Genomic DNA, 23,682 nt, shown 5'->3' on the forward strand with positions numbered 1-23,682 from the left:
CCGCGTTTGAGGCAGGGAGCTGGGGAGCACACAGCCCGGCTGTGTGCAGGGCTGCGACCAGGCCAGGTCTTCCGGCATCAGCCTCCCTCCACGTTCGTGTCTTGCCAAATGCGTGTACCACCTGCTCCCTGCCTCCCGGGTCTTTTCCACAGACTCACTCACTCTAATTGAATCCGTGGAGCCCGCTGTCCGGCCTTGCTCCGGCGGTGCTGTGGGGTTGCTGGCAGAGGTTCTTCTTGCTGACCCTTTGCGTGTGCACGTGAGTATTCCAGTGGGACACATCAGGCCCTGCCACCTACAGCCCTGGGGGTGGGCCGCCCTGTGGGGTTCCTGCTGGGGGGCAGTGGTGTTCCCCGGTTGGGACCAAGGTTGGGGGGCAGTCAAAGGCGGGCTTCTGGCTGGGCCGGAGCCGAGAGGTGGGGCACAGGACTGTGGGATGGGCGTGGGGACTCCCTCACCCGCATAATCACACAGGACTGGTCAGTTGGCACACTCCACCAGAGGCTCACGGTTCTCGGCCGCGGCACATGTGGCAGTGCAGGGCCTGGCCTGGGAGGGAGGAAGCACAGGCTTGTGCTCCGTCTGGGCCGGGGGCTCAGGCAGCCATCCTAGTGGGTGGCCTGAGGGCCTGGGCCTGGGCTAGGCTGAGCGCCTGGCTGTCTGTGCATGGCCGCCTCCCGGCCAGCCCTCTCTGAGCCTCCTCTTCCTCCCTCCCTCTCTCCAGAGGTGCTCCTCATCCCCTAGGATGGGCCAACGGGCAGGGACTTGGTGGTGGTGACTCTGAGGTGCCCCCAGGCCACCTCTCTGGCCCTGTGTGTGTGAACGCCGCCGGTCAGCAGGAGTGAGGGTGTGGGTCAGAGCGTGAGTGTCTGCAGGCCGTCCCCCGGGATGGAGGAGGGCGTGGGGCAGCACGATGCAATACCAAGAGGGTCGACTTCGGAGGTGATCTGGGTCCTGCTTCTCACTGTCCCTGTCCCTCTCCGAGCCGCAGTGTCCTCACCTGTCAGGTGGGGCTCATCGCGGCTGGCCCGGGCTGTGCAGCCTTGCTGGAGGGTGAAATGGCACAAGGCGCTTGGCCCCTGCCCCGCCCTCCTTCGCTGGGGGCCCCCGCCTGGGACTGCTGCCTGGACCAGAGGGCAACTGCAGCTCTGAGGATCCTGCACACAGTAGGTGCTGAGGGCTGCTTAGTTAACAGGAAGGAACGGCCCTGCCCCTCACGGCTTGGGGCCTGTCGGTGACCCCTCCTCCACGCCGATTGATGGGGAATCTACAGCAAAAGGCCCTGGTCCAGGCCAGCCCCTGCGTGCTGTGTGACTGGCTTCAGGACCCAATGACAGGCTGAAGGACCTGACAAGGACCTTCAAGGACAAGGCTCCTGGCCTGGAGACCCCGCAAGCCATCCAGGGGTGGCAGACCAAGGTACAGTGTGTAACCCCGAGTGGGATGGAGTGGAGGGTCAATGGACACCTGGCAGAGGGGAATGCAGTCTTGATAGAGGGCAGGGACCATCTGGGGAGGCTTTCTGGAGTGGGTGGCCCTGGAGCCGAGCCTGGACAGATGGATGGATTTCTACTCATCCTGGGGAAAGGACCCTCAGGCAGAAGGTGCAGTATGGCAGAGGCCAGGCCAGCTGGGACCAGGAGCTGTGACGGGGCAGGTGGGAAAGCCAGGAGCACCTTGCCCGAGGTGTGGGGGCCTGTGCTACGTGAGGGGGCTGGAGGAGGAGGGCTGTGGGGATGCCCTGCAAGGCGGTGCCTTGTAGCGGGTGCCCCGGGAGGGGGCGTCTTGGGAGGGGTGCCTTTGGAGGGGAGCCCCGTTGGATGTCCTGAGAGGGGTGCCCTGGGCAAGGCGTGGCCACTCTGACCTCAGAGCCGGGCCTGTGGAATGGGGTGACCGCACCTTCCACACATGGGTCAACTGATGTCAAAGCCCTTTACCCTGTGAGGAGAGTGGGAGGCGCTTGTGGCTGAATCATGGGCAAGCAGGCAGACAGCCTCAGACCTCAAAGCCCCCGACCTCTCGGCTCAGAGACCATGCTTCCCAGTTCAGGGTTCTGGAAGCCCCCAAGAACAATAGACCTCTCTGTCGGGGGGTAACTGCTGGCCATTCCTCGTCCCCCTGTCTGCAACGAAGTCCCGGGTGCTGGTGGGAGCAGGGAGACACTCTAGGTGCCTCAGTTGCCCGCACTGGGGTCCGGATAGTCCCTATGTCCTTGTGCTGTGCTGAGTATTCATGGGTTGGTACTCCTTAGGTCCCTGGAGCCGTGGCCTGCTTCCAGCAGGTGCTTTCCCAGCATCAGCCCCCCAGGAAACCTAAGCCCCAAGACAGAGACATCCCAGGCCCCGGCCCCTCCTCTCCCACAGCTGGGCCCCGACACAGGGTTGGGGGAGGGGTCTGAGTGGGGCCTCGTTAGCGCCTGCTCCCTCCTGCTGCTCCTCGCCTCTGCGCTGAGCTCTCTTCTGATAAGCCCCGTTCCCGGAGCCAGCCTCACACCCTTGCCCAAATGTCCCCTCCATCTGTCCTTCCAGCCTCCCTGAGCTGGGACTGATCCCCAAGGTGCCTCCTTCCAGCTAAGGGCCCCACCGCCCCCATGGGGCTTCCCCAGGCAGCTGGAGGCTCTACCCCACCCCACCCCATGCTCAGGGGAAGCTGATGGGGCTAATTATCTCTGATGGTAATTATTCAGCAGATAATCACAGGCTATACCACCCCCTCCCCAGGCCCTGTTTCCAGTGGCGCCCGAAGCAGCAGCAGGCGCTCTTGTTCAAGGTCGCACAGCCAGGTCATCAGGTAGGGGCAGAGCTGGGGTTAGAAGGGAGTGACCAACTCATTTTCCTGGTTTTAGCACCGAGAGTCCTGCCTCCCAAGAATCCCCTTTATCCCAGGAAAATAGGACGATTGGTCACCCTGGCTGGAGCCCAGGTCCCCCTGCCTGGCCCAGAGCTCAGCAGTCCCGGGCCTCTCATCCAGGTCTTCTACCCCCACAAGAGCCAGATATACCAGAAACTGTGCCCAAAGGGACACACAGGTCTCCATGTCTGGCTGGTCAGGGAGCAGCCACAAGGGCCTCCCCCTCACTCCCTGCAGCCCCCAATCCAGGCTGACGCCGCAGACCCCTCAGACCGAAGCCAGTCCTGTCTGGCACATGTCTCTCCCCGTCCCTTACCCAGGTCAGTGCACAGAGCAGCCAGAAGCAGAAACACCAGGAGGGGCCTCATCAGGGGACATCCGCCAGCTGGGACTGGGGACAGCCGGTGCCAGGTGCCTTTATATGGCTGGCTGCCCAGCCGCGGTCAGACCTAGTGATTTAGCTGGAGAGGAGCTTGGGACAGCAGGGCCAGCCTGACTCATACTGCCTAGGCTTCCTTTTGCCCCACCCCCAGGGGCCCTGGGGGCTCTCAGATGGTCGCTTGTGCCCCCTCTCTGCCTGTCCCTCCGTCCTGAGCCATTGGCCTCCCTGTCCCTGCAGTTATCACGAGGCCCCAGGTTGGGCTGGGGAGAAGGAAGGAGGCAGGGCCATGGTGGTCTATGGGTGATAACCCACTCTGGGGGCCTGGGGGACACGGCCCTGCCCTGGGGTCAGGGGTCATGGCCGTGCCTGGGGTCTGGAGGTTACAGCCCTGCCCTGGGGTCTGGAGGTCATGACCCTACCCTGGGGTCTGGGGGGACACAGCTCTGCCCTGGGGTCTGGGGAACATGGCCCTGCCCTGGGGTCTGGGAGACACTCCCTGCCCTGAGGTCTGGGGTCACAGCCTTGCCCTGGGGTCTGGGGTTACAGCCCTGCCCTGGGGTCTAGGGGTCACGGCCCTGCCCTGGGGTCTGGGGTCACGACCCTGCCAAGAGCACCTTTGAGGAGGCACTGCCACCTCTCCCGTACCTCTTCCCTGGGCCAGGGCAGGTAGGGAGGCACCAACCACTCCAGGCTGAAGCTGGCTTTTTTTTTTTTTTGTGAGGAAGATCAGCCCTGAGCTAACATCCATGCTAATCCTCCTCTTTTTTTGCCGAGGAAGACCGGCTCTGAGCTAACGTCTATTGCCAATCCTCCTCCTTTTTTTTCCCCAAAGCCCCAGTGGCTAGTTGTATGTCATAGTTGCACATCCTTCTAGTTGCTGTATGTGGGACACGGCCTCAGCATGGCCGGAGAAGTGGTGCATCGGTGCGCGGCCGGGATCCGAACCCCAGGCTGCCAGTAGTGGAGCACGCGCACTTAACCGCTAAGCCACGGGGCCGGCCCTGAAGCTGGCTTTGGACCAGGATGTCTCAGTCTTCAGTGTGCACACAGGTCACCCCGGGCTCTGGTAAAATGCCGATTCTGACTCGGAGGCCTGGGTGGGACCTGAGACTCTGCCTTCCTGGCAAGCTCCTAGAGGTGCTGGTGCTGCTGATGTGTGAGGCCAACACAGCAGGGAGGGGCCGAGCTGGAGGTGCACCCTGGGCATCCCAGTCGGCGCTGAATCACTGCCCATCCGTCTCCAGGCCAGGCTTGGGGATCCGGGGGTGACAAGTGTACCCTGGGGGGATGTAGGAAGTGGCCTGCTCACAGTGGGCCACTCCTTGTTCCTGTTTCGGGGTTTGGCTGGGGTTCCAGAGGCTGAGGGGTGGAAGCACACACCTCCTGGTGTCTCTCCTCCATCCCCTCCCAGGGCCACCAGCCCCTCTTCTGGCGGCTGCGGTCCCCTCCCCGGTGACCACAGCTGTGCCAACACTGACCATGCTGTCTGCTGAGAGCCCACAGGCACCCACTATCTGCATAACTCTGCCTCCCCTGGCCTCCCCTGTCTCCTCCAGCTTCCCCTCGGCCTCAGGGTAGACACTCACACACCTCCGGGCGCTCGCCCGGGATGCTCTTCCCTCCATCTCCCTGGAGGAATCATCTTTGTCTAGAACACTCTTAGATTCCCTGCCCCGGCCTGTGCCCGAGAGGTGCCCACCTGGAGCCTGTGCCTGTTCCCAGGTCCCTTGTGGGCTTCTTCTCCGTCCACTCACAGAGGATGGGCTGAGCTGCTGGGTGCTCATCCCACTGCCCAAGGGTGGCAAAGGCTTGTTGTTGGTGGGAGGTGGGATTGGAGCTGGTGCACAGGTTGGGGGCCACCTGCATGCGTGTGGGGCCCCTGCAGTGCAAGGTGGGTCAGGTCTCCGGCTAGGGACAGGCTCTCTCTGTAGCCGCCTTCTAGCACAAGCGCCAAGGGGCCTGGAATCTAAATTCACACTAGACTTTCCTGTTTTGGTGGTATATTTGTCCATGGTATTTTATTTTAGTGGTTTTTTAGCTTCTTTTAGAAGTTTCATATTTTTGGCCATAAGGAGTGTGGGCCCCCATTTGCCCCAGCCCCCAAAAGATAAGGGTGGGCCCACCCTTATGAGGAACCCACTTACAGGACACAATGAAGGGCAGCAAGAAACCAGAGTTCTCATCACTTCCCTTGAAATCTGTGCACGTCTGGGTGCTGAGATGGGTTGGACGCTGGCTGAGCAAACCCGGGTGTCCACTCCACGCTCTCTACTCCATTCAACTCCATCCACACCATCCACTCCATCCACTCTCTTCTACCCACTCCACTCCACTCTATCCACTCCACCCCACTCCATCCATCCCATCTGCTCTGCTCCAACCACTCCACTCCATCCACTCCACTGCACACCATCCACTCCATCCATTCTGCTCCATCCACTCCACCCCACTCCATCCACCCCACTCCATCCACACCATCCACTCCACATCATAGACTCCATTCGCTCTACTGCATTCACTCCATCCACTCCTCACTCCATCCACTCTATCTACTTCGTCCACTGCACTCTGTCCACTCCGGTCACTCCACTCCATCTACTCCATTCAGCCCAAGCACTCCATCCACTCCACCCCACTCCATCCCATCCACTTCATGCACTCTACTCTATGCAACTCCTCCCACACCATCCACTCCCCTCCATCCACCCCATGCCTCCACTCCATCTCCACCTCTCCCACTCCATCTCCCCTCGAGCTTGGTGACCTCCTGTGGCCGTGGGCCGTGATAATGAGCTGGGCCTCGCCCGACAGCCCTTGGCTTCCCTGGCCCGAAGCCCAGCCCTGCCGGGAGCTGTCCTGGGACAGATACTGGCCTCTGAGGCCTGGGTGCTTTCTCAGACTCCACCTCTGCCTTTGGCCCAGGCCTGAGAAAGTTCCTCGCTCTGCTGAGCAGGGCATGCGGTTGGGAAGGGTGTGATAGAGCCCAGACTGCTACCATGAGCCTGGTGCCGTGTTTGGAGCACCGGGCAGTGGGCTGGCCCTAGACCCAGCTCAGAGGCCAGCAGGGAGAGGCCATATGGGTGCCTTGGGCTGGAAGCATTCTCCAGCTTTCCTGGCAGGGCCCTGCCTGGGTTCCGGGGAAGCGGAGCCCCTCCCTGCACGTGCAAGCTGCTACTATGCTCTCGGGTGGCTCTGACTATGACCAGCCCCTCCTCTCCCTGAACCCAGACCTGCTTCTCACCCTTCTCCCACCCCCAGCACTCAAGTAACCTTGCCCAGGCCTCTGTGCACATGTGAGTGTGCAGCAAAGATGCTCAGGAAGGGAAGGGCCAGGGGCTCGGGCTCCCCCTGCCCCAGGTAATGGATAATTATTTTGCTCAGGTGTCACTGATCCCTGCTCAGTGCAGGCTTGGGCCCTTGGTGTTGGGGCGCAGGGATGAGAGCCTGAGTGTGGGGGGTGTGGGGGCCCACATTAACAGAGATCAGTTGGGTCACACCCATGGGGGCCCTGTGCACAGCCTGATTCTACCAGCGCCGGCGGCCGCTGCCTGGAGAAGGGACCAGGTGAACACATTTTGAAGTAGGGGCGAGTAGTGGGGAGGCTTGAAGGCAGAGGAGGAGCCCCTGCAGAGGAGTAGGCTGGGTCGGGGTGATGGATTCCCAGAACTCTCCCACAGGCAGAGTCAGCTGGATTTTACCCAGTGGGTACAGCATTTCTCCCATTGGGGTCTCTATTCTTGGGGATCTGTGAGAGCTTTTCTTCCTCTGGTAGGGCAATCCGAGAAATGCTGAACTTCATGAACCTCTTCAGGGGCAAAGATTCTACAGCCCCGTGGGGTAGTGCCCTGGCTGGGGCCTACCTATTTGCGGAGCCATCCCTCTCATGGGGGGAGCAGGAGGGGCGGGGGCTGCCCTGCGCTGGGGTGGGGATGGGCAGAGGAGTGCGGCTGGCGGGTTGCCAGCCTCCGGGGGTCGGGGGGGGGGGGGCGGCTGGAGGAGGGGTGCAGCTGCCCCTCATTAGGCTAATCAGGCACCTGAAACTCACTCTTTTACAAGCTGGGTGTTCCCCAATTAAGGCCCAGACTCCCACGCCAGGTCACAATTAACAAGTGGCCTCCCCAGCCTGGCATGGACTCCACTCCCCAGGGTGGCTGAGAGTGAGACACAGGGCCCCCTGTCCCACGGGTGTGCAGGGCAGGTGAGGGAACTGGGGCAGCGGGGAGGCCTGGATTGGACACCCAGCATGTCCTCCCTGCCAGCCCAGAGGAGCTCGCTCCCACCCTCTAGGAAGGGACCGTGACCCCAGTTAGGAACCCCAAGACCTCCACGTGAACCAGAGGCCATGCCTGGTCCTGACTCCCCCTCCCTCCTGTGCTTCCCCTCCCTCAGTCCCTCCTTTCCTCCCTGCTTCTTACCCTTCCTCCCTCCTGTGCTGGGGAGGGAGGCGGGGGACCCAGAATTTGAACTGGGGCCCCTTGCTGTCCAGCAGGGGCTAAAAGGGGTGCTCCTGTGCCTACATACACCAAGGAGGACTCCTGTGCCCTGACCCTGGTCGCAGGCTGTGTGCTGACCCTGGCCACACACTGAGCCCTGACCCTGGTCACACACTGAATCCTGATCCTGGTCACACTCTGAGCCCTGACCCTTGTCACACACTGAGCCCTGATCCAGGTCACACACTGAGCCCTGATCCTGGTCACACACTGAGCCCTGATCCTGGTCACACTCTGAACCCTGACCCTGGTCACACACTGAGCCCTGACTTGCCCGGGTCATAGAGATTGGAGGCAGTTCTAGTCTTAGGACCTATGACCAGAGTGTGGGGGAAGCTGGAAAAGGCCAGTTGCTAGGGGCACAGAGCACCTCACAAAGGGCTTAAACATCAGCTGGAGGGGTCAGGGTGGTGGGACGCTTTGAGCTCTCCCATGAGCAGCAAGTTTGGTGTTCTGAGTTGTTCTGTCACCTGCCCTTGGTCAGTCTTGCCTCTTCCCTCCCTTCTTCCCACTCAGAGCCTGGCCCCTGCTCCTTGGCACTGCTGCCTTCTGTTTTCCTGTAGCAGGGAGAAAAGCAGCTGCTCTATACCCAGCCTGAGGGGCCCCTGTCTCAGGGTTTGGGGTTCTCTGAGTGTGCACACAGCAGCATGATGAGCTGCTTGCCGGGACACGTCCCAGCGGGCCCCTCCTCGAGCCTCCCTGGCTCCTTCAAGAGGAGGAACTTGTGGGGAGGAGGAGGACAGAGTTAACTCACCCTGGGTCCCTGTGGGCCAGCTGCTCCAGTTCTGACCCATCTGGGCAGCAAGGAGCCAGGATGTAGGGACGCCCATGTTCCTGAGCTTGGGAAGCTGGTATTTTCCAGGAGCAAGGAGGTGGCAAACTGGATAAACAAGGGTGTCCCAGCTGCCAACATCCCGCAGGGCCCACCTGGGACAGCCCAGCCTTCCCTCCCCTGCAGGTTGGGCCTGAGCCACCATGGGTGGGGCCCAGGACTCCAGAGAAGGGGCACTGGAGGTGGGCCAGGAAGGGTGAGTAGGAGCTCCCCAGCCAGAGCAGGGGCCAAGGTGAATGGGCCAGTTGTCTTAGGGAACATCTGTGTGGCACCGGCTCCCTCTCTGAGCACAGGGCCCTTTGGTTCTGTTCCAGCAACATGTCATGGAAACCGTGGCACACCCTGGGCAGAGCCTGGCCATGGAATTTCATGCTCCGTTATCCTGTTTAGTGCAGTCCTGAGGGATGGCCATGTCACAGGCACAGCTCCTGGCCTCCAGTGTCCAGCTCCCTCTAGCGCCCCCTGCTGGCAAAGCGGAAATGTGGAGGGCAGAGTCACTGCCGGGAGCTGGGCAGGCGTGGAGTTGAGCCCATAACTTCACCAGCAGTACCCCGTCCTGCGGCCGAGGCGAAGGGCCCTCAGGGATCCTTCAAGCCACAGGACGCAGAGTGGACTGATGCTCCAGCCAAGGACTGGGCGACTCCTTGAAAGGGCAACTTGGGCCTGGCCAACATCTCAGAATGTCCCTCCCCACCTGCCTGCACCTGGAGAGGCTGAGCCGCTCCTGCTCCCTCCCGTTACCCTCCCAGCATCTCCCCAATAACTCTTGCACGTGGAACCCTGTGTCAGCGCCTGGCGTGAACTCACACCAAGTACACTCCAAGCCCTTCACATTTGGGGGGCCACCCCATGCCATCTCCAGCCCCACCCCGTGCCCCTCTTCCCTGCACTGCTTCTCCTATCACACTCACCCACGCATGCTCAGGCAATATCATACATGTGTGCACACACACGTGTTCACACACACACACTCCCCCCACTCACATACACAAGCACACGCACATACGTGCTCGCACACGCTCACATACACTAACTCACACATCACACACACGCGTGTGCACCAATCCTGAGTGCACCAGGCTCAGTCCAGCCTCGGCCTTTGTCACGGGGTCGCTCAGCAGGGCCACTGTGCCCCACCTCTCACCCCATCTTTCTCCTTCACAGCTGGCGGGCTCTCAGGGAAGGGTCTGGGGTGTGCCAGGTGCTTCCCACATGACTGGAAACAGCATGGGAGGGCAGGAGGGAGGCAGCCTTCTCGTCCTGGGAGGGGCAGGGTGGGAGAGTGGAGCACAGGTGCCCTGGGGACCACGGTGGGGGGGTTTGGCCGCCTCCCCGCAGTGGCAGCACTGTGTCAGGGAGGCCCCGGCTTTGAGGTCCGTAGCCTGGTTGATCTGTCTTGGCTGTGTGGCTTTCTCCTTCAGCAGCCTTAAATTCTTTGTCAGTAAGGTGGAGAAAATGGGGCCCCTCCCCTGGGTGTCCTGAGAATTAAAGGGAACACGTGTGGAAAATGTCTGGCAGAGTCCCCGGACCAAAGCACACCCAGAAACGGACGACGATGTTGATGGGGAAGAGAAGGGGGTGACTTTGGGGGCTCCCAAGGGTGGGGCTTGCCTCAAGTCATCCGAGAAGACAGATGAAGAGAGGGGATAGGTTGCTGAGGGGTGTGAGGGGGCCCTGTGCAGTGGGTGAAGGGCCCCCAGAGAGCTTGTCGGGCTCCAGAGAGCGAGGCTGCCGCGGGGGGTGGAGTAGGGTGGCTCCAGGGCCACGCTCCCCACCTGGCCCGAGGAGAGCAGGGGCTCAGCTGAGGCCATGCTTGCTGGGGGCCCCGGGGCCTTCTCCGCTGGGTCAGACCTTGAGCTCACACCCTTTTGCCAGGTAGGAAAGGGTCTTCGCAGGGGCTGAAATGGCCGGGTGGGCACAGGATGACCACCTGTCCTTCCCCAACGTGGAAGATGTCAGCAGGGGGGGCTTGGAGGGAGCTCGTGTCCCCAGCGCTGCCCTGACACTCTATGTCCCCAAAGCTCCGCATGGAACAGCTTTGGTGCCCTCTCGGCCCACAGGGGAAAAGCTGAGTGGCTTGTCTGTGGGCACACACCCACGGCTTCGGGGCCCATCCCTCCATGTCATCCCACACCCCACACTGTTGTGTTTGCACCCCCACTGGGTCCACTCCGCGGAAAGGAAGCGCCTTCCTGTGCCTGTGGTGCCCAGCTTGGAGTCTGCCACCTGGAGGGCCCGTGTGGCTGTGGTGCAGGTGGCTCCTGCAGGGGCTCACCACATGTCTGGAGAAGCCAGCTGGCCTCTTGGAGGCTAGAATGCCCGCTGGTGGCACTCCTTGCTGGTTCTGCTGCAGAGGCCTGGCTGGTGGGCAGGCTGGGCTGGCAGATGTCCCCAGTCTGCACAGATGGTAAGGGCGGCCTGGTCAGCCTGGAGACAGGGAGGCCCCATGCTCTGACGTCGTTCATTCTACAAGTATTTGTGTGCCTCCTGTGTGCTGAGCACTGCGCCCTGCAGTGGCCCTCATGGACTTGGCTGGGAGTGGGAGGGCCAATAGCTCTCACGCCTGGGGCGATAGGAGTGCAGGCCCTGGGGCAGGGAGAGGCTTCTGCACGTGCTTCCCACAGTCCCAGGTAGTGGAGAAGACCTATTCAGGGGACCCTCCGGGCTCAGGGGACAGGAGCGCCTGGCTCCTACTTCTCCGGGCTGTGCCCTTCCAGCGGTGAGGCCTCGGACGAGCTTCTGGCCTCCCTGTCCTCATCTTTATTGCAGGGACCCCTACATGGTCAATCTTGGAAGGCACTCATGCAGATCTAATGAGATGATGCCACCAGGTGCCATCGCCGCCCACCTGTGCCTGCTGTGTGGTCACTGCGCCGGTGCCAGCGCTCAGCGCGGCTGCCGTGCTTCTCTGCCTGGGCTGTGCTCTTGGCCTGGATCCCATTTCCTCCCAGCAAGGCGGGCCAGGAATGCCGGGAAATTACCACCCCCCTCAGTCCTAAGGCACTGACAATGACAACTGGGGTCGGGGAGTCCATAACCCTACTTCCTTGCCTAGGTGGGACGATTCTGAGGTAAGGGTTCCACACAGACTTCAAGAGACTCCCATGGGGTGGAGCCCGGGGCCTGCGGTTGTAGCTGGCTGGACAATGCCCTTCCTTGATCACCTCCCCTAGAGATGTCCCTTTACCTCCTGAATAAACCATCCGCTCTCCAACCCACGTCTCAGGCCCTGCTTCTGGGGGAACTCAAACTCGGCACCTTCAGCACTGGGCACATAGTCGATCACCAGCCAGCAGCCACAGCAATGACAATAGGGTTATACCAGGAGTTACAAGGGACTCTTGGGGAGGTTGCAGACACCCAAACAGGACATCAGACACCTGTCTGTTTGTGGCCTTAAAGTCCAGGAAACTGCAGGTGTTTTTTTTCAAGTTAGTGTATATATATATTATATATATATATATTTTTTTTTTGAGGAAGATTGGCCGTGAGCTAACATCTGTTGCCAATCTTCCTCTTTTCCTTTTTTTTTCTCCCCAAAGCCCCAGTATATAGTTGTATATCCTAGTTGTAGGTCCTTCTAGTTCTTCTGTGTGGGACACTGCCTCAGAATGGCTTGATAAGCAGTGAGTAGGTCCACGCCCAGGATCTGAACCAGCTGAACCCTGGGTCGCCAAAGTGGAACATTCGAACTTAACCACTAGGCCACCGGGCCGGCCCCGAAACTGGGGTTTGATCTGCCTCTGGCTGCTAAGTTAGGGGAAGCATCCCCCAGGGGAAGCTGAGCCTAGTGTTTCCCCAGCAAGGCAGCCCCGTCTCCAGAGGCTTTGTGGGGAGGCAAGCCCTTCGCAGGGTCTGGTCCAAGGCCTGTCTCTGCCACTTCTTCCCTGGGGGCCCGTGGGCGGCGCTGAGTCTCAGAGCTTCAGTCTCTTTGGCTGGGGGGTGGAGGGCTTGCCCCAGGCTGGCCCTGAGGATCAAACAGCCTTTGGGTACAGAGTGCTCTATTAGCTATAAAGTGTGGCCATCATCCCAGAGCTCACAGACCCCAGAATCCTCCGGGGCAGGTGAGGACCCCTGAGGAGGGTGGAAAGGTCATGAAGACGGTGACCTTCATGCTGTTAAGTGGAAGGACTGTTGGTCCAAGTGGAAGGACTGTTGGTCCAACGGCAAGGAGGGTCGAGGCCAGTTTGTGCCAAAAGGAACAACATAGAGTGGATGGTGAGAGAGAGAGGGTGAAAGAAGAGGAAAGGAGACCAGGATAGGAGAGACACGGGCACAGAGAGGGAAGCCAGCGCCACGCAGGGGTGTGCTGGGGAGTGTTTAACAAGCCGCTCACCGAATAATGAGGCATCTGTGTGTGCGTGTTTACTACAACTTGTACTCACGTGAAGCATGTGTAGCGACAATTTACAAATAACAGTGGAATACACAACACTCTTAATTGTAGATTCCACACGGCCGACTGAGTCTCCCAGGATGCCTTTGTTGGAAGCATCCATTCTGACAATGACATTTGTGTTTACATTAAAGAGGAAGAGGAGAGTGAAACAGCAAAGATGACGTATGTTGGAACTCATTTGTCAATGACGTAAGTGAATTCTTTGCAGAATTAGATAATGTTTTTCAAATTCTGGAAGAATATTTCCTCAAAATTTTGTGCTATTGACAATGTAACAGCTACAGACAACACACTTCTGCATTATTACCATTTTCTCTTTCATTGTCTTAAATCTAAATAATCAACAAGACAATAAACCAAGACCTGATTTTACATTTGCCGATTTCTGTGGTGTAAATCCTTCCATCACGGCTGATTTCTTGCTCCCACTGTGACGTCCCTGGACGAGAAGTTGGGAAGCAATGCTGACTCTCTCCCCTTTATACAGCGTTTCCACCATATAGATACAATGGACAAAAATAACCTTAAGAGAGTAGATGATGGTAGAATAATCAGAAGTGTTAAGTTTTGAGTATTACCTTTGTTTCAATATAATTTATTTAATTATAAGTTGATATAATTTAACTTTAAATAATGACTGTCCTTAGCCAGGCTCCCACAGTTCCTGAAAATTGAACAATTGGCTCCTGTGAGCACACCACCGCTCCAGTGGGGGAAGAGGGAGGAGAGGCAGATAGTGAGGGGAAGGTGGGGCGAAGGGAAAAAAGATGTGTAGAGAGAGAAAGTGACGCGGGGGAGAGGCAGAGGAAAGCCTGGGGGGGGGGGTTGGGTAACCTGGAGGCAAGCCCTGTGGTTCTCTGGCCAGCTAGGATTCTCACCCACCAGGATTCGCACCCACCATCCTCTGTGCTCACGGCATAGGAGTGGCTGCCTTCTCATCCTCAGGGGATCCTACTGTGAGGACTCCCTATAATAAGATCTGGGTTTCTGGATGGTTCCCTTGAGATTCATCTAGATTGTTGCCTGTACCAATAGTTCATTCCTTTTTATTGCTGAGAAGTATTCCATGATGTGGATGGACCACAGCTGGTTTAACCACTGGCCCATTGAAGGACATCTAGGTGGTTTCCAGTTTTTGGCTATTATGAATGAAGCTGCTACAAACATTCATGCATAGATTCTATATATATATACCAAACATATATCTTGATTTCTCTGGGATAAGCAGTCAGGGTACAATTGCTAGGTCATATGGTAGTTGCATGTTGAGCTTTATAAGAAACTACCACACTGTTTTCCATTGTGGCTGTACCATTTTACATTCTCACCAGCAATGTGTGAATGATCCAGTTTCTCTGCATCCTTGTCAGCATTTGGTGTGGTCATTATTCTTTATTTTAGCCATTCTGATAGGTGTGCAGTGATTTCTCATTGTGATTCTAATTTGCATTTCGTAAAGGACGATGATGTTGAACATCCTTGCACGTGCTTATTTTGTCACTCACATCTGCTTGTCGGTGAAATGTCTGTTCATGGGTTCTGGCTCATTTTCTAATTGGATTTTCTTTTTTTAACTGTTGAGTTTTGAGAGTTCCTTATATATTTTAGACGATACCTCTTTGTCAGATATGTCGCTTGCAAGTATTTTCTCCCCGTCCGTAGCTTGTCTTTTCATCTTTTTAACAGAATCTTTACCAGAGCAAAAAGTTTCAATTTTGATGAAGTCCAGCTTATCAACTGTTCCTTTTATGGATGGTGCTTTTGGTATCAACTCTAAGAACTCTTTGGCTAGCCCTAGATGGTCTTTTTTAAATGCTTATAGGCTCTGTATACATGTCATCTTTTTCATCCCTTGTGTTGATAATTTGTGTCTTCTCTCAGTATGATCATTCTTTCTGGGGATTTATCAGTTTTATTAGTTTTTTCAAAGAAAGAACTTGATTTTGTTGATTCTTTTGTGCATTTTCTATTTCATTAGTTTCTGTTTTGTGAAACTTAATAAAGGAAACCTCAACTAAAATTAAAGTTGGAAGGCCTATAGGGGAAGCTCTCGTGCTCTACCACTCATCCTCAGTTACCACAAACAGGAAGAGATGTACCTTGCATTTCCAACAGGAAGCCGCCTACTGGTTTACTATTCCAGCAGGAGGAGGATTTTCTTCTTGCCCAGCATTGAGCCCAGCCAATGGAAAATGCCACAAGTCAGCCAATTGAGGAACTGTCACCACCCTGAACTCTTACTCTCCTCCAGTGAACTTTCATTTAGAACAGCCCCTCCCCAATCCTCCTTTTTCTCTATAAAAACAAGCTCCCCTCCTTTGTTCTCTGGACTTGCCTGCAGTTCACCACAGTTTGCACGTCTGGACAAAGTTCATTTTGTTGGTAATATAACTGGCTATTTTATTTATTTTAAGGTTGACAGTTTCTTCCTACTTCCTTTGGGTTTGTTATTCATTTTCTAATTTCTTGAAATAGATACTCAGATCTCTGACTTTCAGACTTTTCCCATTAATATACGATTTTAGATCACAAATTTCTCTTTATAAGCATGGCTTTAGCACTATACCACAAGTAATAATATGTCATATACACATTATAATTTAATATAAATGTTTTCTAATTTCCATTGTGATTTTTTTGAGTCTTAGGGTATTTGGAAATTATTGCTTAATTTCCAAACATTTGGAATATTTAAATTTTTACTAGTTTCTTATTTAACGTCACTATGGTCAAAAAACACACCCTGGATGGTTTCAATCATTGAAATTGTTGAGGATTGCTTTATACCCAGCACACGGACAAAAATTTGGTGACTATTCTGTGTCCACTTAAAAAGACTGACTTTTCAGTTGTTGGGTGCACTGCTCTATATATGTTATTAGGCCAAGATTGTTAATCATAACGTTCAAAAATTCTGTATCTTTATTAATTTGGTGGCTTGTTCTATCATATACAGAGAGAAATCTCCTGAACTCTACCATTTCATCTTTTGTTTCTGTTAATGTTTGCTTTATATATTTTGAGGTTATGTTAACAGAGGCATACAAATTTAGAATTATATCAGCCTGTTGGATTTACCCTTTTGCATTTATGCAAAGCTCTCCATTAGAGTAATGCTTCTTGAATTAGCATCACCTTTGTCTGATATTAGAAGCTGTACCAGACTTCTTTTGTTTACCGTTTGCATGGTGTGCCAATTGATAAGCATTTGACTCAGCTCCAGCCGCCCTCCCAAGCCGGGCTCAGACCCTGGATCCAGTTCTGCGGACCCCGTTTCGGCGTTGCCGGGGTCGCCATGCGAGACTCCGCCGCTAGGGGCGCCAGAGGGAGCGGGCGGGGCTGGGAAGCGGGAGGGACGAGCTCCTTCCGGCTTGCTTCCGGTTTGCTCTCCGCGGCTTCCGGTCCGCGCGCAGTTCCCGGGTGACTTGGGGGCCGTTCTTCGCCCGGCGGGGCGCTTCTCTCCGGAGCTGCTGAACGGCCTGCGGTCTTTACGTCGTAGAGCCTTCATCGCGCCCCGCCTCGGAGATCGCGGCCAGAGACACCCGCTCCGCAGGGTCGGGGTCTAGCCCCGCCCCTTCTCCAGCCCAAAGACCGCCCCCCCGCGCCCCGGAGACACCCCCTCCGCAGGGTCGGGGTCCAGCTCGGCCCCTCCTCCAGCCCAGAGACGCCCCCCCCCCAGACACCCCCTCCGCAGCGTCGGGGTCCAGCCCGGCCCCTCCTCCAGCCCAGAGACGCCCTCCCACCCCCTACCCGTGGCCCGGAGACGTCCCCTCCGCCAGGTTGGGTCCAGCCCTGCCCCTCCTCCAGCTCATATAGTCCCCTCTCTCCTCCCAGAGACACATCTCGGCAGGGGTCTTTGTCCTAGCTCCCTGGGGACACTCCACTCCTTGGAGCTTCTAAGTTATAATAATTCTAACCTCTTCACTTTTTAACTCCAGCCCTAGGGATGCAAGCTAGCTCACCGAGTCGCCGTTCTCCTTCTGTAGGGACTGGCAACTATAACCTGAAGGCCAATCCAGCTGCTTGTTTTTATAGGACCTGTGAGCTAAGCATGGTCTTTTATATATTTAAATCTTGGGCGGGGGGGAGGGGGAGAATCTTTCCTGAAAATTGCATGAAATCCAAGTTTCATTGTCCATAAATAAAGTTCTTTTGGAACTTAGCAGCTCCAAATTGCTTTTGGAACTTGTATGCTGCTTCGTTTTCATATTTACCACCTCTCAGAACAATACTTGCACCTTGCAATACTTAACTCTGTTTGTCTCTCTGCCACCTTCTGGGCTACTCCTGTTGCAGATAATTCTTCACACTATTTATATCATTGTATTAAATAGGCTATATAATTCTTTAATTCTATCTATTAAAATCCCAAAGACCTCATTATTATTGTTTTATACAATTAATATTCGTTTATATCAACACATTTATTCTTTCCTTCTTTTTTCTCTGCATTTCCTTTCTTGTGCTTGAGATCATTTTTCTTCTACCTTCTGTATGTCTTTTAGTGTGGTCTACTAGTGATAAATTCTCTGCGATTTTGTTTCTTTGAATTTGTCTTTACCTTTGAATTGTGAAGGATATTTTTGCTTCGTATGAAGTTGTAGTTTCGTTGTTTTCTCCCATTGTCTTCTGTCTTTCGTGCTCCGTGTCTGTTTGGAACTCAGTTATTAGTCCTATTGTTGCTGCTTTAAGTATTGTGCCTATCTCTCTGGCTGCTTTTAATATTTTCGCTTGATCCGTGGTTTTCAGCAGTTTTACTATGATGTGCCTAGGTATGATTTTTCTTTATCCTGCTTCTGTTTCTTAAGAGTTTCTTAAATCTTGATATCTTTCATCAGTTTTGGAAAATTATTAGCTTCTATATCTTGAAATGTTGTGTCTGTCCCATGCTCTTTCTCTCACCCCTAGAGGCCCCACATTGCATCAATTAGCTACTGCTGCATGACCAGCCCTCTAAAGCCCGCCAACCTAAAGCACCACTCATTATCCTGCGCGTATCTGCGGGTGGGCTGGTTAGCTCTGCTTCTCACTGCAGATCTTGGGTCAGCTGGGATGGGTCAGCTGCCTGTGCTGCTCCTCCTCCTGCTACAGTGGGCTGGTGAGCACGTTCTTCTCATGATGACGGTAGAGGTGTAAGAAAGCAATCCCAACCACGCATGCTCGTTTCAAAGCCTTGCTTGTGTCACATCCCCTAACAACTCATTGCCCAAAGCAAGTCACATGATTGATCCCAAAGTCCAGTTCAGGGAAATGAATCCAGCCTTTGGTTGGAGGGATTGCAAAGTTGGATGGCAAAGAGTGTTGTATAGAGCTGGTATAGAAATGGGGTCAATACTTACATCTGCGTACCAGTACCTGTGACCTTTCACCTTGAGCCAGATATCCAGCTCTTTCCTGCACCTTCTGTTCTTTCAGAAGAGTATTGTTTCCAGTCTGATGTTTTCTACCTGCTGCTCTTCTGCTTTCCTAAGATTCCTCTTTGGTTTTGTCTAATGTGCTGTGAATCCAGCTCTCGGTCTTTTCTATCATAGCCTTGAGTTTTATTTCATTGATTTCTGCCACTTTATTATTTTCTTATTACTAATTTCTAAATTTTGAAATTGAGTGTTTAATTAATTAATTTTCCTATTCTCTTCTAGCCATTTAAGTTTTTTAATGTTTATAAGTTTCCCCCCAAATGCTGCTCTAGTTTTATCCCAATGTTTTGTTTTTTCTCTGCACACTTTTGTTAACTGTTCAATTTAAAATACTTAAAAATTTCCGTTATGGTGTCTTGTTTTTTAGAAGAATGCTTATTCTGTAATTGTTAGGTGTGGGGTACAATATATGTGTATCAAATAATTCTTGTTAGTTGTGTTGTTCAATGATTTTATAAACTCTTGCCTTCAGGTCTGTCAATTATCGGGAGATGTGTTTAAATATTCCACTATGTTGCTGGTTTTGTCAGTTTTTCCTTGTAGTTCTAACACTTTTTACTTTATGTATCTTGAAGCCCTACTATTAGATACATATGAGCTTTAAATTGCTTAAAAATTTTTTCCTGGCGAGTTGACTATTTTGTCATTTATGCCTATTAGTGATTTTTGCCTTAAAGTCTATTTGTCTAAGAGCAATAGTAAAGTCCATTATATCTTATTCCATTATTTTATGGTCTTAGGTTTAGAGTGTGTCTTTTCTGGATTAAAACAAAAGATTCAATCTGATAACCTATCTTTGAGCTGGTGATTTCATTTATTGTGGATGCTAAGGCATGCAGATGTATTTCTTTTTTTGTGTGTGTGTGAGGAAGATTGGCCCTGAGCTAACATCTATTGTCAATCCTCCTCATTTTTTCCCCCTTTTCTCCCCAAAGCCCCAGTAGATAGTTGTATGTCATAATTGCACATCCCTCTAGTTGCTGTATGTGGGACACCGCCTCAGCATGACCAGACAAGTGGTGCATCAGTGTGTGCCAGGGATCCAAACCTGGGCCGCCAGTAGCAGAGAGGGCACACTTAACTGCTACGCCATGGGTGCAGCCCTCCAGATGTATTCCTATCATGAATTATTTAGTACTTTTTATTTCTTCTATCCACTTTCACTCAGTTATTGACTTCTTTTTTCCTACAGAGATAGACGTTAAAAACTCCATTTCTCTTGTCATGGCATTGACTCTTTATGCCTGAATTCTATCAATATCTCTAACCTCTTCGTGAACTATACAAAAACTGGAGAACACGTCGACCTTAAGCATCTCCCCCCTGCCTTTTGATGCATTTGTATCCGGCATTCTCATTCTTGTTGAACCTCTCAAATAAGAAATTATTATTGTTGTGCTCTCTAGTCAATGTTTGTTTTGATTTATCCACATGTCTTAGTCGGCTCATGTTGCTACAACAAAACATCATGGACGGGGTGGCTTAAACAACAGACGTTTATTCTCACAGTTCTGGAGGCTGGAAGTCCAAGATCGAGGTGCTGGTTGATTCAGTTCCTGGTGAGGGACCAATTCCTGGCTTGCAGATAGCTGCCTTCTGGCTGTGTCCTCACATGCAGAGAGACAGGGAGCTGTCTGGTTCTCATCTTCTAAGGATACTAATTCTTTTGGATTAGGGCCCACCCTTATGACCTCTAACATTAGTTCCTTCCTTACTCCAAATACGGTCACATTGGGGATTAGGATGCCAACATATGAATTTTCGGGGACACAATTCAGTCCATAACACCACATATTAATACATTTCTTGGCTTATGATTCCTTCTTGTGTTGTATCTCTCTGTCTGGGAATATGTCCTCCTCTTAAGGAATGTTTTTTGGGAGTTCCTTTAGTAATGACTGATCAGTAGTAAAAAATTTCAATTTCTCTTTGTCAGAAAATGCCTTTATGTAAAGATTCAACTCCAGGTTAATTTCTAGTTATTTTCTTTAAACACTTTGTAGATATTAATGCCTTTTTCTGCCTTCCGTGTTGAATTGAGGTCTTCACAAAGTGTAATTGCTGTTTGTTTTTAGATATGTGTGTTTTCTCTCTGGCAGCTTTTAAGATTTTCTCTTGGCTTTGAAATCCTGAAGTTTTACTCTGAATGTGTCTAAGCACAGGTCAGTTGTGATTCTTTGATCTGAGTATTCATGTCTTTCATCAATTTTGGAAAATCATCCACTGCTCTTTCTTTGAATATTGCCTGTGCTCCATTCTCTCTGTTCTCTTCTTCTGGAATTCAGTTTATTTCTATGTTAGACTGTCTCCTTCTGTTCTCCATGTCTTCTAGTCTCTTCTTTGTACTTTCCATCTCTTCTTATCTCTAGGCTGCATTGGAGTAATTTGTTCAGTTCAAATTTCAGTTTCTTATTCTCTCTTCATCTATGTGCAATGTTAAATTCATCCCTCAAGCTTTTATATTCAACAGTTATAGTATTCATTTCTAGAAGTTCTCATTAGGGTTTTTTTGAGTGTCCGTAAAGCACGCCTCATTTTTTTTTATGGTATTTCAGTCTTTCCTCATGTTTTCAATGCTTTTTTATTTCTTTAAGCAAATTTATTTTGTTATCTGTATTTATTGCTTCCCATGTTTGAAACCTTTGGTAACCTACTTCTACTTCATTGCTTCTTGTTTTCTCATGTCCTTTGTAAATTTGGATTTTTTGGTGTATATTTACTGAGGTCATACCTGTAGGTTTCTATGACTTCTGAGGGGAGGGTATATTCCTTTGGAGAGGATTTTCCTTGGGTTTCCAGGTGTCTACAGGGTGAAACCAATCCATAAGCATTTTCCATTGTTTTCTTGCCTTGGAGTTTATTGGAATAAATCAGTAGTGGAAATTCAAACCCAAAAGTCATATGAGAGTTTCTAAAATCTCAGGAGAAATTTCTCTTCATGTTTTCATTTTCCACGTAGAGCTGATACTGACACAGACAAGTTTCCTCATGCAGAGTGAATCTTTTTCTCTAGTTTGTCAACTTAAAAAGAAAATTCATCTGTTATTTTACCATCAAAATGACTTTAATGGGAATAGCAAAAGAATTGCAATTCAGGATGTGCATGCTATGGTGAACCATAGGCAAATCTGGAAAACAAAGGAGTGGAGCTGCTTTTATAGAGAAAAAGGGGGAGTAGGGTCTGTTCTAAATGAAAGTCCATTTGGGGACAGTAACAGTTCAGGGTGGCAACAGCTTCTCATTGGCTGAGCTGCGGTGTTTCTCATTGGTTGGGCTGTTTCTGGGTGGGGAGAGAAATCTTCTTTCAGTAGTAGAGTAGTGTTACTTCCTGTCAAAGATGCAGGCATCAGTCTCTTCCTGTTTGGTGTGATTGGCGATGGGTGGTAGTGCCCCCACAGGCCTTCCCAAATCCAATTTAGTTGAGGTTCCTTTGTTTCTACAAGTTTAATATGTAATTAGGGGTATATCTCTTCTGAAGCTCCACAGTTACATTTTTCACTTTGACTTCCTGTCTTATGGAGACTCAGTGCCTAGTCTCCTCTCCCACATGTGGCTCTAGGTGACTAGAGAAAAGCTAGTGTCCTGAAGGCCACTGCCAGTTTCAGGACTTGCTGACTATATATTGTCATGATGCAGTTTTTTTTCTTTGTCTGTTTTCCCTCTGAAATGTTCACATTAGCTTGGCATACAGTGGAAAATTATTTAAAATATTTTTTCATTCAACATTTTCAAGTGTTTTATGATAGGAGGGTTTTTAGTGCCCTAGTGAGCCATATTGCTGGGAAAAAGCATTTCTCTACTCCTCACTTCATTTTTCTTACTTTATTACATGGCTGAGGCCTCCACTGTAGTGTTTGATTGTAATCATGAAAGCGTATATGCTTATTATGTTCTCAAGTCTAAATGACAACACTGCTAATGCTTCCCCATTAGGTTTGGTGTTATTTTTAGGTTTCTGGTAGGTAGCTTTTAGTAGATTATTGAAATTTCCTTCTATTCCTAGATATCCAGGACTAAAAAAGAATCATACCCAGGGAATGTTGATGATCATATGGTTATTATCCTTTATTTTCTTGCTATAGTGATTGACATCTTTTTCTAAGATTGAACCATTCTTACGTCTCTGGAGTAAACTGTACTTGGTCATAACCAATTCTTTTTTTCTTTTCTTTTCTGGTGAGGAAGACTAGCCCTGGGCTAACATCTGTTGCCAATCTTCTTTTGCTGAGGAAGATGGGCCCTGAGCTAACATCCATGCCCGTGTTCCTCTATTTTATATGTAGGATGCCTGCCACAGCATGGCTTGACAAGCAGTGTGCAGGCCTGTGCCTGGGATCCAAACCTGCAAACCCTGGGCTGCTGAAGTGGAGTGTGTGAACTTAACCACTATACCACTGGGCTGGCCCCTAACCTATTCTTATTTTTTTTTTTTTTTTTTTTTTTTTTTGTGAGGAGATCAGCCCTGAGCTAACATCCGCCAATCCTCCTCCTTTTTTTGCTGAGGAAGACGGCCCTGGGCTAACATCGGTGCCTATCTTCCTCCACTTTATATGGGACGCCGCCACAGCATGGCTTACCAAGCAGTGCGTCGGTGCGCGCCCGGGATCCGAACCAGCGAACCCCGGGCCGCCGCAGCGGAGCGCGCGCACTTAACCGCCTGCGCCACCGGGCCGGCCCCCCTATTCTTATTTTAATACATTTGGATTCGATTAACTGATATTTATTTTTTGTTCACAATTACGTTGACCTCCAATTTTCCTTTCTTCTGTGTGCTGTTTCTGTCTTGTTGTAGTATCAGTTGGTTCTGTGCTTGCCCATAAAAGGAGTGAGTTAGTAGGAGTTTTCTAAGTGTTTGAGACAGAGAATGACACTTCAGACTGATGGACATGCCTGTTGAAAGATGCAGAGGCTTTGGAGAGCCTGTGTGCTCAGGAGCTTGTGAATTGCTCCATGTGTATCAGAGGAGGGGGTCCCTGGCTGTGTTGGAAGAGCAAGGTTTGAAATCTAAACTCCCTTCCTCCTGCCATGTGCCTTTATGTGGCCCATCGAGTCCAGCCGTCAGAGGGACCGGCAGCTCATGGAGCTTCTGAGATACTTGTTCTCCTTAGAAGACTGCTTTCTATACTCAAAGCGGACCCTCAAATTCTCATTTTCTCTGTTTTTAAAGCCTACATATAGGTGATGATTTTTACACGCATGTGTATTTTGTGGAATTTGTGCTACTATGGAACCCAAATTCTCCCTCTGCCAAAGTGTGCGCTCCGAGCTGCAGCGGCACTCAAGAGGCCCTTCTCACAGAGGTGGCTCTC

General features: G+C 52.0%; 1 protein-coding gene across 1 annotated transcript in view; it reads left to right on the top strand.

The window, feature by feature from the left end:
* The first annotated feature begins 1,137 nt into the window (after positions 1-1,137).
* LOC131419655 (glycosyl-phosphatidylinositol-anchored molecule-like protein) overlaps positions 1,138-23,682 on the top strand; it is a 41,999-nt gene continuing 19,454 nt past the window's right edge. The window contains exon 1 of the mRNA XM_058565037.1: positions 1,138-1,419. The gene's annotated coding sequence lies outside the window, so the exon portion shown is untranslated. The remainder of the gene's footprint in view (positions 1,420-23,682) is intronic.

This window comes from Diceros bicornis, chromosome 21 (genome assembly GCF_020826845.1).
Source record: "Diceros bicornis minor isolate mBicDic1 chromosome 21, mDicBic1.mat.cur, whole genome shotgun sequence".
NCBI lineage: Eukaryota > Metazoa > Chordata > Mammalia > Perissodactyla > Rhinocerotidae > Diceros > Diceros bicornis.